Here is a 15,032-nt window from a genome sequence, read left to right as displayed (position 1 = left end):
ACTGCTCTCACACATTTGGACTGTATTTAAACCTCTTGACGTTCAGATTATCCTCAAGACAAATGCTTTTATTATATAAATATGTAGCACGCTGAAAATTACTAGCAACTATGAAAGTTCAGCGGCATGACATATTAAACTCACAATGAACCAAGTGCGATTTCTTAAGTACTGTTTCCTCTTTTACCTATACCAATTTTATGATAAGATATATTTAAAAGATATGAAAATTTAACTATAATATCTAAGCTTTATTAAAACATTACCTACAGATCCAAATATAGACATGTATGACATAATGTTGCAACGTCTTATAATCAAGATCGAGTGATAGACTTTAGGCCACAATTGTCCTTTACGTATTTTTGGTTGCTTGAATTATATCTTCTGAGTCTTGGCTACAGAAAAAAGCTATAGAAATTACTTCATTGTTGTCATGCTGTGGTTACCATCTGTGTATTTAAAAGGATAAAACATAAACTTTGTTTTTGAAACATTACGGAAGACAAAGAAGTATTTTTATGTATCATACATACGTTTATTGCATCAAAATTTAAAATTCTCTCCTAACATTTTCAATGACTTTCACTTCTTTGAATTTTTTGTCGTTTCTCTTGTTATGTTCAAATCTATCTACAAGATCAGTGTTTGGATATACAAATATTGTACTTTACATGATCTCTTATAAACTGACGCAATCAAACCGAGTATTTTGTATTTTGCTTAGCTGTATTCTGTGCTCCCAAAGAGTTTTCGTATTATGTTTTTATAATGTTCAGATATCACCTTAACTAAAATGTAGCCTAAAGATACAAGAATGATATATGCACTTAATTATCAATTCCATTTTCGACATGTTCTAGGCTGCCACTATTTGTAATTGCAGTTACTTTCCATGTTCAGATCAATTCTAAATTTACTTCATAGTTATATAAATATTTCAATTACTAGTACATGATATTGATGCAGTAGCAAAATGAATTATATCCTACTTTCTATTACCGGGGAACCTCAGCTGCATGACGTACTTTAAACATTATACTCATAAGTAAAATTCCTCGGTTTGTTTAACCTGTAACGAATTAATGATACAAATATATTTGAAAGACATGCAAATGAAAGTTACTTGTAGATATTTAGACACATGCTGCAGGTCCTGACGTAAACAGGTATGACAATATTGTAAAAGGTCAGATATTGAGTATCAGGTCATCGTCTCAACGCAACTATGGTCCTCTTATCCTTTATTACTGTTGGGATGATATTTTTAAAGGGTTTTCTTCTTTATTAATTTCAAGCTGTAGTAAATCATGTGTATTTTTGTTCCTTTAAGGATAAAACATTAACTAACCCCTTTTCAAGTATGAAAGTAAAACATGTATTGAATGTTTTTGATATTCATATATATTCTAAATTAAAATATATTCAGATAATACAGAAATTATAATGTAAAGTCTCATTTCAGCAAATCTTGTGCCTGTGGATCGTTCAATTCTTGACATGTTCAATGAATCTCACTACTTTTGATCAGCTTATGGATAGAATAGCCCCTTTCTTTCTTTTGGATATATTTGGAAAGAATCTTTCACAACCGATCTACAAATTCAGTTAAGGTGTTTCCCTGTTCCTACATTTTTACTTAGGTTCTACATTCGTCTCAAAATTCTTACAAGTATAAAACATTAAATAGCACTTTTTAGTATGTAGCAAAATTAGATTTGTTTGAGTTTTTCAATATTAAGAAACAATCTCAAATTGAAATGAAACTTAGTGATACAATACTGACAAATGGACGTTTTTTTTTTTAAAAAAATATATATAATTGTTATCAGAAATATTTCTCCCCCGGCTAAATCAATGAATCTCACACTAGCTAATTGTAGTTATACATGTCCATTTTCAAATAATTCTCAAGACCACTGCGTGAATAGTTTAATTCTTTTATTACATGATAAACATACTGTATCACTTTTAATTTTGAAACTTCCAAATACCGTAAAATATCATGATTTTTTAGCTGTATGACGTACTCGAAACGTTGAACTCACAAATGACTCAGTGAAATATCTTGAATCTGCAGTTCCTTGTTCTGTTTTACCAGTTATGATTTTATAAAGAAAAATCTTTTCAAGATGTAAAATCTCAATTTGAGAATTTAGTCTGAAAATATCTAAGAATTTTACTTGTTTTAATAAAAATATTTCCTACAGATTCAAATGTAGTCTCGTATAACATAATGGTTCAATGTCAAATACGCAAGGTCATGTGATTAAAAGAGTAGACCCTCGAAAGCACTGAGGACCTCAAAAACATCTATAAGGACCACAATGACCATCTACTTAAATGTGTTGCATGATACATAAAAATATTGTAGTAAATTGATATAACTTTCAATCGAAAAAAAAATCCTCTCTGGACATAATGAAGGCCTTTCGACAACTGTTTAAACTGTTACTACAAATAGTGTTCAAATTAATTCAATATCACTGCTATTTATATTAAAGTTTTCAGGACATGTATGTCTTTATGTTCCCTATAAGAACAAAATACAAAATAAACTATATTGATAAAAATATACAATTATTTAAAATATTTGATATTATATTCCGATATAGTCTTGATTAAAATGCAGCTTAAGGGCTATGCTATTTTGACAATGTAAAATTCCTATGTAAAACTGAGATTGTCGAGAAATACACGGGTATCAAAGAAAAACTAATAAAAATGAAAAAAAAATAACTCTGTGTAAATTATAAAGTATCAAGGACACTCAGAAACATGTCCAAACAGTGTACTAGAAGGAAATGCATAAAAAGTTTCGGTGCAAGTATTTGGTACCGTAAGTCTCTAATATTCATGTAATATATATATTAATCAATCACGGATATGTCAGTGTAAACGAGCTGAGCGTTAGTTTTCTAAGAAAACGTCGTTAAACTGTTTTACAGAAATCACACGTGCACCGCTTTTAAAAAAATATGTCCGCCATGTTCTCTTCTTCAGTGAACGAAATAAAAGGAGTGTTTACCTTAGAATTCCTTATGGTATAGTACGATTCACTTTTTTATCTAAATAAAGCATCACTATTTTATAATATCGCTCTGTCCAATTTTTCTGATCACTTAACGAACACTTACAATTACAAAGTAAAGCCAAAGTGTCATCAAAATTATCACTTTACACGGCTGCATAAACATCACGGCCTTCAAACATTAAATTTGATAACATGCGCCAACCAAATAAGCGATGAAAGATCGGGACTTTTTCAAAAAATATGTTTGATTTCCTATAATTTTCTGGTCTTCTAACGTTTAAAAACAATCGAAATCCGGCTTGTCTTCCAAATCAGTGTCAAAGGTTACTAGAACATAAATATAATGAATAAACAATCGCTTACTATGTTCCCGAAAGATGAAACGGCTCGTGTTTGTACATTCATGTATATTCCTTATCGGGAACATTGGCAACCACAGTTCGACCTTTTCCACGACCATGAAAACACTTACTTTTATTCCTTTATTTACATTTCAAACATGATTATTCACATATACATTCAAGAACATTTGTTCTGACCCTCACGGGTGTATAATTTTGCAATTAAGGGTATGATGTAATCGACAAACCATTTGAAATTTCTGACGGTAAATATTATTGAGAAAATAAGCGTGAGAATTTCATAATGGTAAATATTTCAAACGTTACTTCTATAGGTTCCTCCCAGACCAGATGGCAAAGGTCGCTGACTCCGAATTTCTTGTCACCGACGTGGGATCGAAACCTCACTTGAGGTGAAAAATTCTTCACGTATGAAAGGAAGTCATCCAGCTTACTTATCGAAGGTTGGTACTACCTAGGTACTCACCTTAGCCCGAAAAAAATGCCTGGAGCAACCCCAACAAAACCTGGAAATGGTTTATTACGTCGTTTCGATGTTACTCTAAACCCAACAAAATGAGATAGATAAATATTGTTCCCGTTTTTGCGTGTTTGTTTGTCTGTTTATATATACATATAAATGAATATGCAAAAAGGAATTCGTTTTTTTCAGTGTAATTTCAAAATATAATATTTCTATTATACATCAACAGTGAACGCCACATGCATTATATTTTCAAAAGGGTTTATTCTTTGATATTGCATAAATAAAACAAACATATTCCTTGTGTATAAAAGGTAAATGTAAAGATTCTGTTTATCATAGTGTCACCCTTATTGAAAGGGCCAGTCAATTTAGGCTTATGAGACACCTTTATTATGCTTACCAATTACACCTTCAAACTCATGCCACTATGCCAGGCGCCATGCAGATAGCGCCATGCTGATAGAAGTCGGTAACCACTCATTTAACTAGGTACTTGTGGAATGAAATTTTGAGTGTAAAACGTATGTTTTCACAGAGCAAAATCATCTATGCTAAATAATACCTACAATATATTTGCTCCTTGCTGTCTAACATGTCCGAAACGATCTTTTCAACTTTTATCATAGAGTTCTAGTTTATTTTTTACCTTTACTTAAAGCAAAAGTGTTGAATATAATTTTAAACTTTAACTTTTAAGATTAGTACGATGTGGTATTCTCTAGTTCAAGCGTATTATAGTCATTCATTATTTATTGTAAAAATGCTTTTGTAACCAAAGTGGAATATATCAGATACTTGGAAATGCAGCGTTCTAAAAGGTGAATTAGGATTTTCGATGTCATTTGTCAGACAAACGCTGTAAATAAGTAATATAATTGCAAAATTAATACTGCTACATATATTTCTTTTGTTGCACTTTGCGTACTTATGACAAATATATATATATATATATCTGAGCAGTACAATCCCTGTAAATGCGCACTACGAAAGCGCTCAGACACTTCTAGAACACCATTCCTGTAGTTCGGACTTCTTTAATTTGTAAAGACACGTGCATAAAAATGACAAATTTTGACGACACCTGGTTTATTGTAATGTGTTTTTTAAGTAATAAATTGAAATAGAAAAATAGCTCTCAGCTCATTTCAGCTTTATCATGTATGTTATAGTTGTTCGCATTTATGCTTGATGCCATAGAATACTTGTACCGAAAATTGTGACACGAACATACTGACATCTTTTCCCACTTTAAAAATTAAAGTAAGAGTTCAGCACTCCATAGTTATAATGTATTGTCACATTGTAATAAAGTTTGTTTTACAGTAACTCCGAAATTCCTTAGAGACAATATCATGTACCCCACCCACCTAATTCATAATTTAAATAGCATAGTCGTTAATGATACAATAATGATACGTGAAAGTTTTATTTTAGCAAACTTTAAATAAGTAAACAACTTTAAATTTGAAATTCCTTTCCCGGCATGTTAAAAAAACTAACTTTTCTTTTTTGAAATTGTCGATTCTGTAATCTTCATGTTCAAATCAATTCAAGATATATTCGCATTATAATTCTCAGTACATGAAAAACAAGGTATGATATACCAAATAAAACGTTGAGGTTAACCAGCATCCATGCTTTATCATCACGAAAGTCAAGATGCATGAAGGAATTGAAAAGTGAAACTCACACAAATGATCAGTTTGATTCCTCTGATCGGTTTTTACCTGTAACAATTTAACGATGAAAAACTTTGAAATTACTGATACATAAAATCAGACGTTTCATCCTGAAGAATTAAAGTATAAAATCAGACATAAAATGTTTTCTGTTTTACCCTTATCTGCATTTTAGTGACGATATTATTTTCAAAAACATGAAAACTTTTAATAAGACATTTAATCTTTAAGTATCTAAATGTTTTTAATTGTGCATATTAAAACATTACTTGATCCATATAAAGACCTGTATGACATACTGCTGAGACGACAATTACTCAAGATCATATGAGCATTTGTAGGCCACAATTATCTTGTTCTTATTTTTTGAATTATATCTGAATATTGGTTACAGATCCGTCTGTAGATTTTACTTTCTCATTCTTTTCAAGCTGAGATTCAAACTAAATCTGTATATTTCTAAAAGAATAAGACGTGAACTTGCTTCCTATATATTAGCCAAATTTCTTATATCTGTCTTTCTTGCATCATGAAGCTTCAATTGCCTGACACACCAGAAACGTAACACTCACAAATGACAAGTTACAATACCTTGATTCTGTGTATATCTGCAACAATTTGATAATAAAAAGATCTTTGAGAGTCATGCACATTTCTGAAAAAAATCTTAAATTATCAAAAATATTTAGCTAGTTGATATTTGGTTATGAGCTGCAGATCCCGATGTTGTGAAAGGTCAGACACGACCTGAGGCACTAAGGCTACAATTGCCCTCTTCTTTCTTCTTCATATTTGAATAATGCCCGTACATCCTATCTACAGATTTAGTTACAGTGTTTCCATCTTCCTACACTTTAAGCTAAGGTACTGTCTTTGTGTTTATATTCCAACAAGAACAATATCTTTTTCAAGTATGAAAGAATATTAAGTTTGTTAGGTTTTCTCTATTCAGATAAAATCTTATAAGGAAATGTGCCAAATTGATTAGATAATGACAGTTTTAAGAAGAAAATGTTATATGTGCTACTTCCCCTACCGGCAATACACAATGAATCTCAGATTTTTTGATTGTAGTTACTCTTTTTTCATGTTCAAACAATTCTCAAGTTCGTTGCAAAATTGTATTGACGTTGTTGTTTTTAAATATATACAAAAAGACACATTTAATATTTATAGATACTATCAAGTATGTATTTTATCAGCATCACGTACTTTACTTAAACTTAAAATGTCTCAGTGCAAATACTTGAATCTGTAATTCTGATTAACCTGTAACAACTTTATAAAGGAAATATCTTCTAAAAAAATGTCAAAATTCTCAAGGTCATGTGAGAGACTTAAACGGTGAAAGATTAGGGTAGATTTTTACGAAACACTGAGCACCCTAACAGCACCAATACAGCTCATAAAGGCCCTATTATTATTTCTCGTACTTTGGATGATAGCTGATGAGTCTTATTTAAAATAAAAAAGAAGAACTTGCTTCCTTGAGTATGACGGAAAATAAAAAAAAAATTGTTTTAAATTATTATCACAAAATATGTGTAATTTAATAATACGTGTAAAATTTATTGTAGTAAATTGATATAGCTTTCAATCGAGAATTCCTGAAAGGATATGATCAATGCTTCCCGATATTTATTGTCTTTACTCCCTATCATGTTTAAATCAAAAACATACTATAGCAAATGAAATGTTGAATTTTATTGATATTTTGATTAAGTGACTAAGTGTGATTCCTGGAATCTGCTTTCACCTCTAACAATGATGAAAATAACTATACAACCAAAAATTAGAAATTTACTAAAAACTATAAAGTATTCATATTTAGATAAAAGATGCAGATCTAAACATTGACTTGTATGAACTAATTGTGCAAGGTCATATACTTAAGATCAGTAGAGCTCTCGTTGTTTGAACAATATCTGCTGACTCTTGGCTACAGATCCAGCTGTAGAATCCTCTACTCCCTTGTTTTAAAGTTGTGGTTCCACCTGTGTCAGTAAGTTTTCTTTGAGTTTCTGAAATAATAAAACAAATGTGTTTAGCCATTGTGGCCCCTTACTCTTTCAAATGCTTACTTGAACCATTATTTTGTGCTTTACGCTAAGCAATTTAATAACGAAAATGCATTTAAAAGATACAAAAATCTAATTTCGAAGTCTCTAAGAATTCTTACTTTTGCATATTTAGACATAAGCAGCATGTCAAGAAGTAGAGTCCAGAACACTAGGTCAGGTTAACGAGTAAGGAGCCACAATGGCTCTCTTTTTACTTCTAGTTCTTTAGATGATATTTTCTGAACCATATCAACAAAGGACATCGGACATTATGCTAGGAATTTTGCCCAAAGTTCAATGCTATTTCTTGATTTCAATAGCTGATAATTTTATATAATGGCTTCAAATACTGATATTTAAGTTGAATTCCTATCAAACCGTCACAAAAAAATAATTTTATTTCATATTCGTTTTCTTAAAATTCGATCGAACAGTTTGTAACTAAGGGTCATATTTTTGAAACATTTGTAATGTGTATTTTTAGTTAAAATAAGCATTGGCATTTAAGGTATGTCTACTATGAAATATTTTAACACAAAAAATAGACTTATACCATGCAGATTATCAGTTTTATTGACATTTTTAAAAATAAACGAAAAGGAAAATATAAAAGTGGAACAAAACTTTTGGTCCCTTAACTGTATTTCAGTTATTTCCACCCGAGTGCCCATGATAACTGATGCATTGATCATAGCCTATTGTTTGTTTTCTTTACATCTATTGCTTTACTGTATTTACACATGTACAATACTGACTGGGCATTATGTGGAGGATTATTATTGAATATATGCAGTAGTGTAGCTGGCAATACATTGGCGTAGTTGGCCTTTTTTAGTTGAAACGGAGGGGTGCAGTAGACTGCCTATTCCACTGTGGATTCAGGGGTGCCTTAAGTTTAGCATTTTATATCCGTGGAACAGAACTTCTCTAGCTAGTATCAACATTTATGTAGATATTCCTGGGTTGTCTGCGTTAGTTCTTTGAGGTCCTTAGTAGTATTTCGGTTGTCTTCGAAATAAGTTCCACACGTGTGAGCGAATTGATGTTAATTCTGATGGTGTCAGTGTTAGTCCTGGGCGAGTCAGTATTAGTTCTATGGATGTCAGTGTTAGTTCTGGAAGCGACTGGGTCAGTTAAGGAGATGGTGTATGGTGTAGTTCTGTTAGAGTATAGGATACTTGATCTATTAAAAGCAACTGTTGTTCTTAAAATGCATTCTAGGTTCGCTTCAATTATTTCCTACAAAAGGTAAAAAAAAATTGCACCAAAGTGGCACTACAGTGAAACATCGTTCGCTCGAGCGTCGATGACTCGAGCACCCGGGCTCGCTCGAGCAATTCATGTGGGCACGGCCAATTTCCTTCTATTTTCTATGTGAAATTACTATGGCTGGGTCGCGCATCGATAACTCGATCGCTCGAGCATAAGACCTGGTCACTGTCTATTAGTTTACTCTTTGTTGCTTCTGGCAAACTCGAGCAGAGGTGTCAAAATTTTTCACACATTCGGCGGTCAGAATGTATCGATTAATTAAAAATGTTCTCACGCCATGAGAATTGTGGAATTGGAAAGATATTTATTAAATTTTAGTATCTTAATCAGCAGTTGTTTGCATGCAAACGAAGGTAATAATATCATCTTTTCATAAAATTGAGACTATAATTTTGATATGCACTTGTTGATAAATAAAACTAAATACGTGTTAGTTGATTCTTCACATGTGCCATTTACAAATTACATTTTGAAATGTCTATCATAGATAACGTTTGTAATACGTGTTTTTTGAAAATGTCACAAGTATGTTATTATTACGCATCACCGTTTACTCTGCAAATGGTCCCGATGACAATTGGTAAATCAAATTTCAATTATTTTCTCCGTATGTTTGTCAATGTTTGGGTTGCTCGAAACCATGGATAACTCGAGTATTATGCTCATCTCCTTGCGACTTCGAACGAGCGGTGTTTCACTGTATTCCCATAGAAGTTCGTCTGTATCTCTTTGTCATGTTAATGTTGAATACCTATATATATGTAATATGTCAAAGCCACTTGCTTGGTTCTTGACTTACGACAGACGCAGTTGTCCCAATCCTGATGACACTCAATCGACGGACTTAGACCGACAAGTGGTAACAGATCTGATTGAGATAAAAATCATACGATATACTGAAAAGGATGTGTTTGCTTTCTAGCTTGACTTTTTATGTCCGCTAATTATTTAGTTTAGTATTTTCTATGCTTGTAATATTTGCAAAAATGAATAAAGCTGTAGATATGTAAGGTTTAGGAAACACATGCAATAAGTGTCAACGTGTAGAATTCATTTGCTGACACCCTGTACGTATTTTTTTTTATTTTAAACTCTCCCCCCCCCCACCTGTGACCAAGTACCATTTTTGCAGCATACATACATAATAATTATTTACAAAGGCATTTTGTTGCGTCACTGGGGGCGCGGAGGATGTTTAAAACCTAGAAATGATTTATGTTCATATTTTAATAGAAAAGAAAGGAAGAAATGTCTACAAAGTATTCGTTTTTGTTCATAAACTTGTAAAATGAAGTCGCAATTATCAAGAAATGGTCTTCAACTATCGTTACTATGCAATTTCAGAAGTCTAGCCATAACTCACTTTTTCCTTAATTGGATAGGCAATCTGAATAGAAAAATGTCCGAGATCCTTACTTTTTCTTTCATTTAAAGCTATAACTTAAATGTGTCTTTATGTTCCAGCAATAATGAAACTTAAACTAAGGTTTTGCCAGTATGAAGTAAGATATAATTACTTGGTACATGAAAGACTTACTTTAGTAAAATTAATATTGTGTCTTTAATGAAATTAAAGGTTCCCTTCTGGAGTGCAGTGCATGAAAAAAAAGCCCTTCAGGACAATGACTCAATTTTAATGTGTCGTTACTTTTTATATTCAATCAAGTCTCCAAATCACTGTATTATTATACAAATGTTTTACATGAAATACATGTCATAGGTAAATGCATGTTGAAATTCTCTAGCATCTTACTTTTATAAGTCTTATATTAACAAAAATTGATATTAATGTTATACTTTTCTTTCCAACTTTTCATGTTCAAATTAATTCTCAAAATTACTTCACGATATGTTTTCATTATTTGATATGCTTACTTTATCAAATGAATGCTGAAATTTACTTACATATTATAGTCTTACATTATGGTTCCTCATTTGCATGAGCTTTTACACATAACTTTTTGCAATTCCTTGAATCTGTTTTACCTATAAAATATTAATCATAAGAAATATCTGCAGGTCCTTATCTATTGATCCAGTTGTAGTCTTTACTTCTTTCGGCTTTTCAGGCTGTAGTGTCATCTGTGTCTTTATATTCTTACAAGAATAAAACATAAACTAACCTTTTCAAGTATGAAAGAAGATAAAATTGTTTCAAGTGTTTGATATTTAGATATAACTTTTGTTTTGTATTTCGGTTATAGTCGTTACATTTTCCTAAAAGTTAAAGTTTCTTCACATCAGTGCAATTTTATTCCTACAAGGATAAAACATACATTAACTTATTCAGTTATGACGGATATGCAAATGTTTTCATCATATGATATGCTTACTGTATCAAATGAATGTTGAAATTTACTTACATATTATAGTCTTACATTATGGTTCCACATTTGCATGAGCTTTTACACATAACTTTTTGCAATTCCTTGAATCTGTTTTACCTATAAAATATTAATCATAAGATATATCTGCAGGTCCTTATCTATTGATCCAGTTGTAGTCTTTACTTCATTTTGGCTTTTCAGGCTGAAGTGTCATCTGTGTCTTTATATTCTTACAAGAATAAAACATATTACTGACCTTTTCAAGTATGAAAGAAGATAAAATTGTTTCAGGTGTTTGATATTTAGATATATCTTCAATTAACATATAGCTTTAATTCACAATAATAATTGATAAAAGTTTCATATTAATGCAATTCATTAAACTTGAAATTATGCACATGTTCAATGACTTTCTCTACTTTGTATTTATCGTTACCGCTTTTCATGCTAAAACATATCCACAAGATCCCTGTTTTGTTATTCAAGTGTTGATATATTAAATGAATATCATACCTAAATGCAAGTTGAAGAGAAAAAGTATCGTACTTTTTAACATCATGGAACTTCAAATGCATGTTGTACTTGAAACATTAAACTCAAAAATGACTCAGCACAATTACTTTAATCTTTTTTGACTGTATCAATTAAATGATAAAATATGTTTAAACGACATGAACACTTGAAATGAGACATCTAATGTAGAAGAATTTAAAACGTCTACTTACTGAGATATTAACTGCCGATCCACAAGTAAACCGAACTGACAATATAGTGTAAGATAAGTTACTGAAAGTTAGCAAGTAAGGTAAGGGCTAATATTCCCGTCTTGTTACTTTTGGCTGTTCAAATATCATCTTCTGAAATGTTATTATATATTCAGTTATAGTACTTCTTTCTCCTTACATTTCAAGACGTGTTTTAACTTTTACAAACATAAACTTAAATTCAAAAATATGAAAACATTAACTGATTTATATTCAGATATAATCTCAACTAGATTGTAAATTTGATTATACTAGAATAAGGCATGAAAATTGTTTTTGCAAATTAAAATTATATAGTTTTAAATATCCATTCCATTAGTTTTAACTGTCGTTACTCTTTTTCATGTTCAAATCAGTTTTGTTTTAAATACATGAAATGCATACTTTAGCAATGAATAAATGTTACTATTTACTAACTTCTTACTTTCTACCATCAAGATTTATAAACTGCATGACTAACTTGAAAAGTTTAACTTACAAATGACTTGATGCAATTCCGTGAATCTGTTTTTCTACATGTTACAATTTAATAATTATTATATTTTTGAAAGAAATAAAAGAAACAAAGTAAGAAATTGAGACTTGAAGTATACACATATTGTTATATATATAAACTGCATATACAGATCTAGACATTATCACGAAATGGTGCAAGGTCAAATGCTCAAGGTCAGGCTAGCTACTCAACGCCTATTTTGCCCTCTTATTACTACTGATAGCTTGGATAATATTTGGTGAATTTATGCTACTAATTCAGTACAGAGTTAATATCTGCTGCATTTATGCTTCTAATTCTGAACTAAGTTTACTTCGTCCTACATTTTAAGCTGTAGATCGTCCCATGTATTTAACTCCTACAAGGGGTAATACATAAAATAACGTTATTACGGTTTGGTGTAGCATACAACTCTCTTTCTCTCTCTCACTCTTTCGCTCTTTCTTTCTCTCAAACTATCAAGTTTAGACAGACCTGTAAGTTGAATGAGATTTGGCCAGCTCAAACAAATATAATTCCTTTATTATCCATTGTTTTGAAACAAAATGTCACCGAGAAGCATTTCAACTTATATCTCGGGATTGAACTATAAACACAAATTATTTGAATTTTACGACATCTCAGATATTTTCTTTACTAAGAAAATCTTGCAGTGTTTTCATAGTAAACGTTTTCCTTTGGCCAAATAGGCACGTGTTCATGACATTATGTGCTACTCTTTCGTGTGTTTGGCCAGAGGATGTTTTGGTTTAGACGTTTTTTGCCAGGAATGGCTAGACACAGTTTGGGGCAGGATGTTTGGGCCAAAATTATTTTATATTTAATATTTAAATATGGAGATTATTCTAAGAAATATTTGAACAAGTTAAACTGATAATGAAACCGACTCATTAAAGTAGTTGAGAAATACTTTCTGCTGCGCTGAAAACCCGCTATATATAGCAACTGAAATCACCAAGTAAAACAACAAACAAACAAAATTCTGTCTGATCAATGCATGCAAGAGTGACAGTAAATTAATTAATTGTCCTAATTAAAGCAACCGGGATTAAATCTTCACAAAATTAATTTGTTATTTTACTTTTTACTGAAAATTCTGCAGAAAGACTTTATATCAAAATGGCATAAAATTATAGCAATTTCGTATATCAAACTCGTGTGGAAAAAGAAAAGAAAGAAAAACATTCTTTGTCGTCAATAGATGCAAGTGTGACCATAAATTGTTTAATTTCAGTTATTAAAGCATTTGGAAATAAATCTGCACAAAAATGTGTTAATTCTATCTTAAAATGATTGCAAACAACCCAAATGATTCTCTATACTGATACATACTAATACCCAGAACATATAATGCATATTGTTGAACCATAATTTACTTTTGGCCAACACATCCTATCCAGAAAATTTACCTGGCCAAAACATCCTACGGCAAAACACCCAGAACGTCCAGGCCAAAACGTCCGTCCACCCTCCTAAACAGGGTTTTGATGGCCAAATAAAGTTAAGTGATTTGTCCAATCCTTGAAAAGACATTTATTATGAACTTTAGATCGCTTCAAAATTTATCAGGGTAATTAGTTTCATTTAAAACCAAGAAATAAGCATCCGCTTTGCCATGTTAAAGTGTTATCAAAATATACAGCAATCAAGCCAAGCATCAAGGGTTTCCTATTTTGCCACGAGAAACATATTTCTGTCAAAAGACCTTAGTTTTATGGGGTTCTTGAAAAAAATAATTCATTGCTGAAACAAAATTTCATTCAGGACACTACTGATTGCACGGTTTAAGGATAGAGAGAGGACAACACTTTTACAACGAATTTAACATGCTAGTACATACACTTTTATTCTTAAAGAATGTTCTTGTACTCAGTCCTATAGGTGTTATTTGCGTCAAAATTTAAACACCTTTATATTTATGATAAAAAAAAAAACTGGCCAAAAGATCGTAGCACATAATAGATATATCTTGCAAGTGATAGGCACTGTTAATGAACTGAATCGAGTCTATAAATATATTTGTATACATTTCTACAGGTTCATAATAGTCATACTATTACATTGTAAAGTAATAATGAAATGTAGCTTCAGGTAAAACTTAATGCCACCTCTTCATAACTGAAGTTGTAACAAAACTTTGAATTTCATGCAAAGAAGTATGTTCATGCAAAAAAAGCCATGCAACGGTGTACTTATACAGAAATCGGCTTTGGTTCATGAATAAATGCTGTAAAAATTGTGAAAAAGACAATAAAGAAAATGCAAAGCATTAAAGCGATGTGCATAGGATATGAGTCTAGCCTCATATTTACTCAAAGAGAAAATAATAATAGTAATATATTCGTTTTATCTGTTGTAAGATTTTTTTACAGCTGTACCTCATTTATATAATTCGAAATGTTTAACAGTCGTTTTAATGCTGTAAATTAAAATTTTCTTCTGTAAATTCAGTGTTGTTCTATAAAACATACATCTGTAAATTTGAACGATTCATGTATAGATCTTTCACTGCTGTAAAATTTCATACAGGTATCTTTCCCTTGCGGTTTATATCCGGATATGACTAAACTTA

General features: G+C 31.2%; 1 long non-coding RNA gene across 5 annotated transcripts in view; it reads right to left on the bottom strand.

Annotated features, from left to right (window-relative positions):
• The window catches only part of LOC123558730 (uncharacterized), a 39,162-nt gene extending 37,373 nt beyond the window's left edge, over positions 1–1,789 (bottom strand). For 4 of the 5 annotated variants that reach the window (XR_008372109.1, XR_008372110.1, XR_008372108.1 and 1 more), the window contains exon 1: positions 267–1,789. This is a non-coding gene — a long non-coding RNA (uncharacterized LOC123558730). The remainder of the gene's footprint in view (positions 1–266) is intronic. The other variant, XR_008372112.1, reaches the window with a different exon arrangement.
• Positions 1,790–15,032: the final 13,243 nt, after the last annotated feature.

This window comes from Mercenaria mercenaria, chromosome 8 (genome assembly GCF_021730395.1).
Source record: "Mercenaria mercenaria strain notata chromosome 8, MADL_Memer_1, whole genome shotgun sequence".
NCBI lineage: Eukaryota > Metazoa > Mollusca > Bivalvia > Venerida > Veneridae > Mercenaria > Mercenaria mercenaria.
Note: the sequence above shows the minus strand (reverse complement) of the source record. Positions and strands in the feature narration are given on the sequence as shown.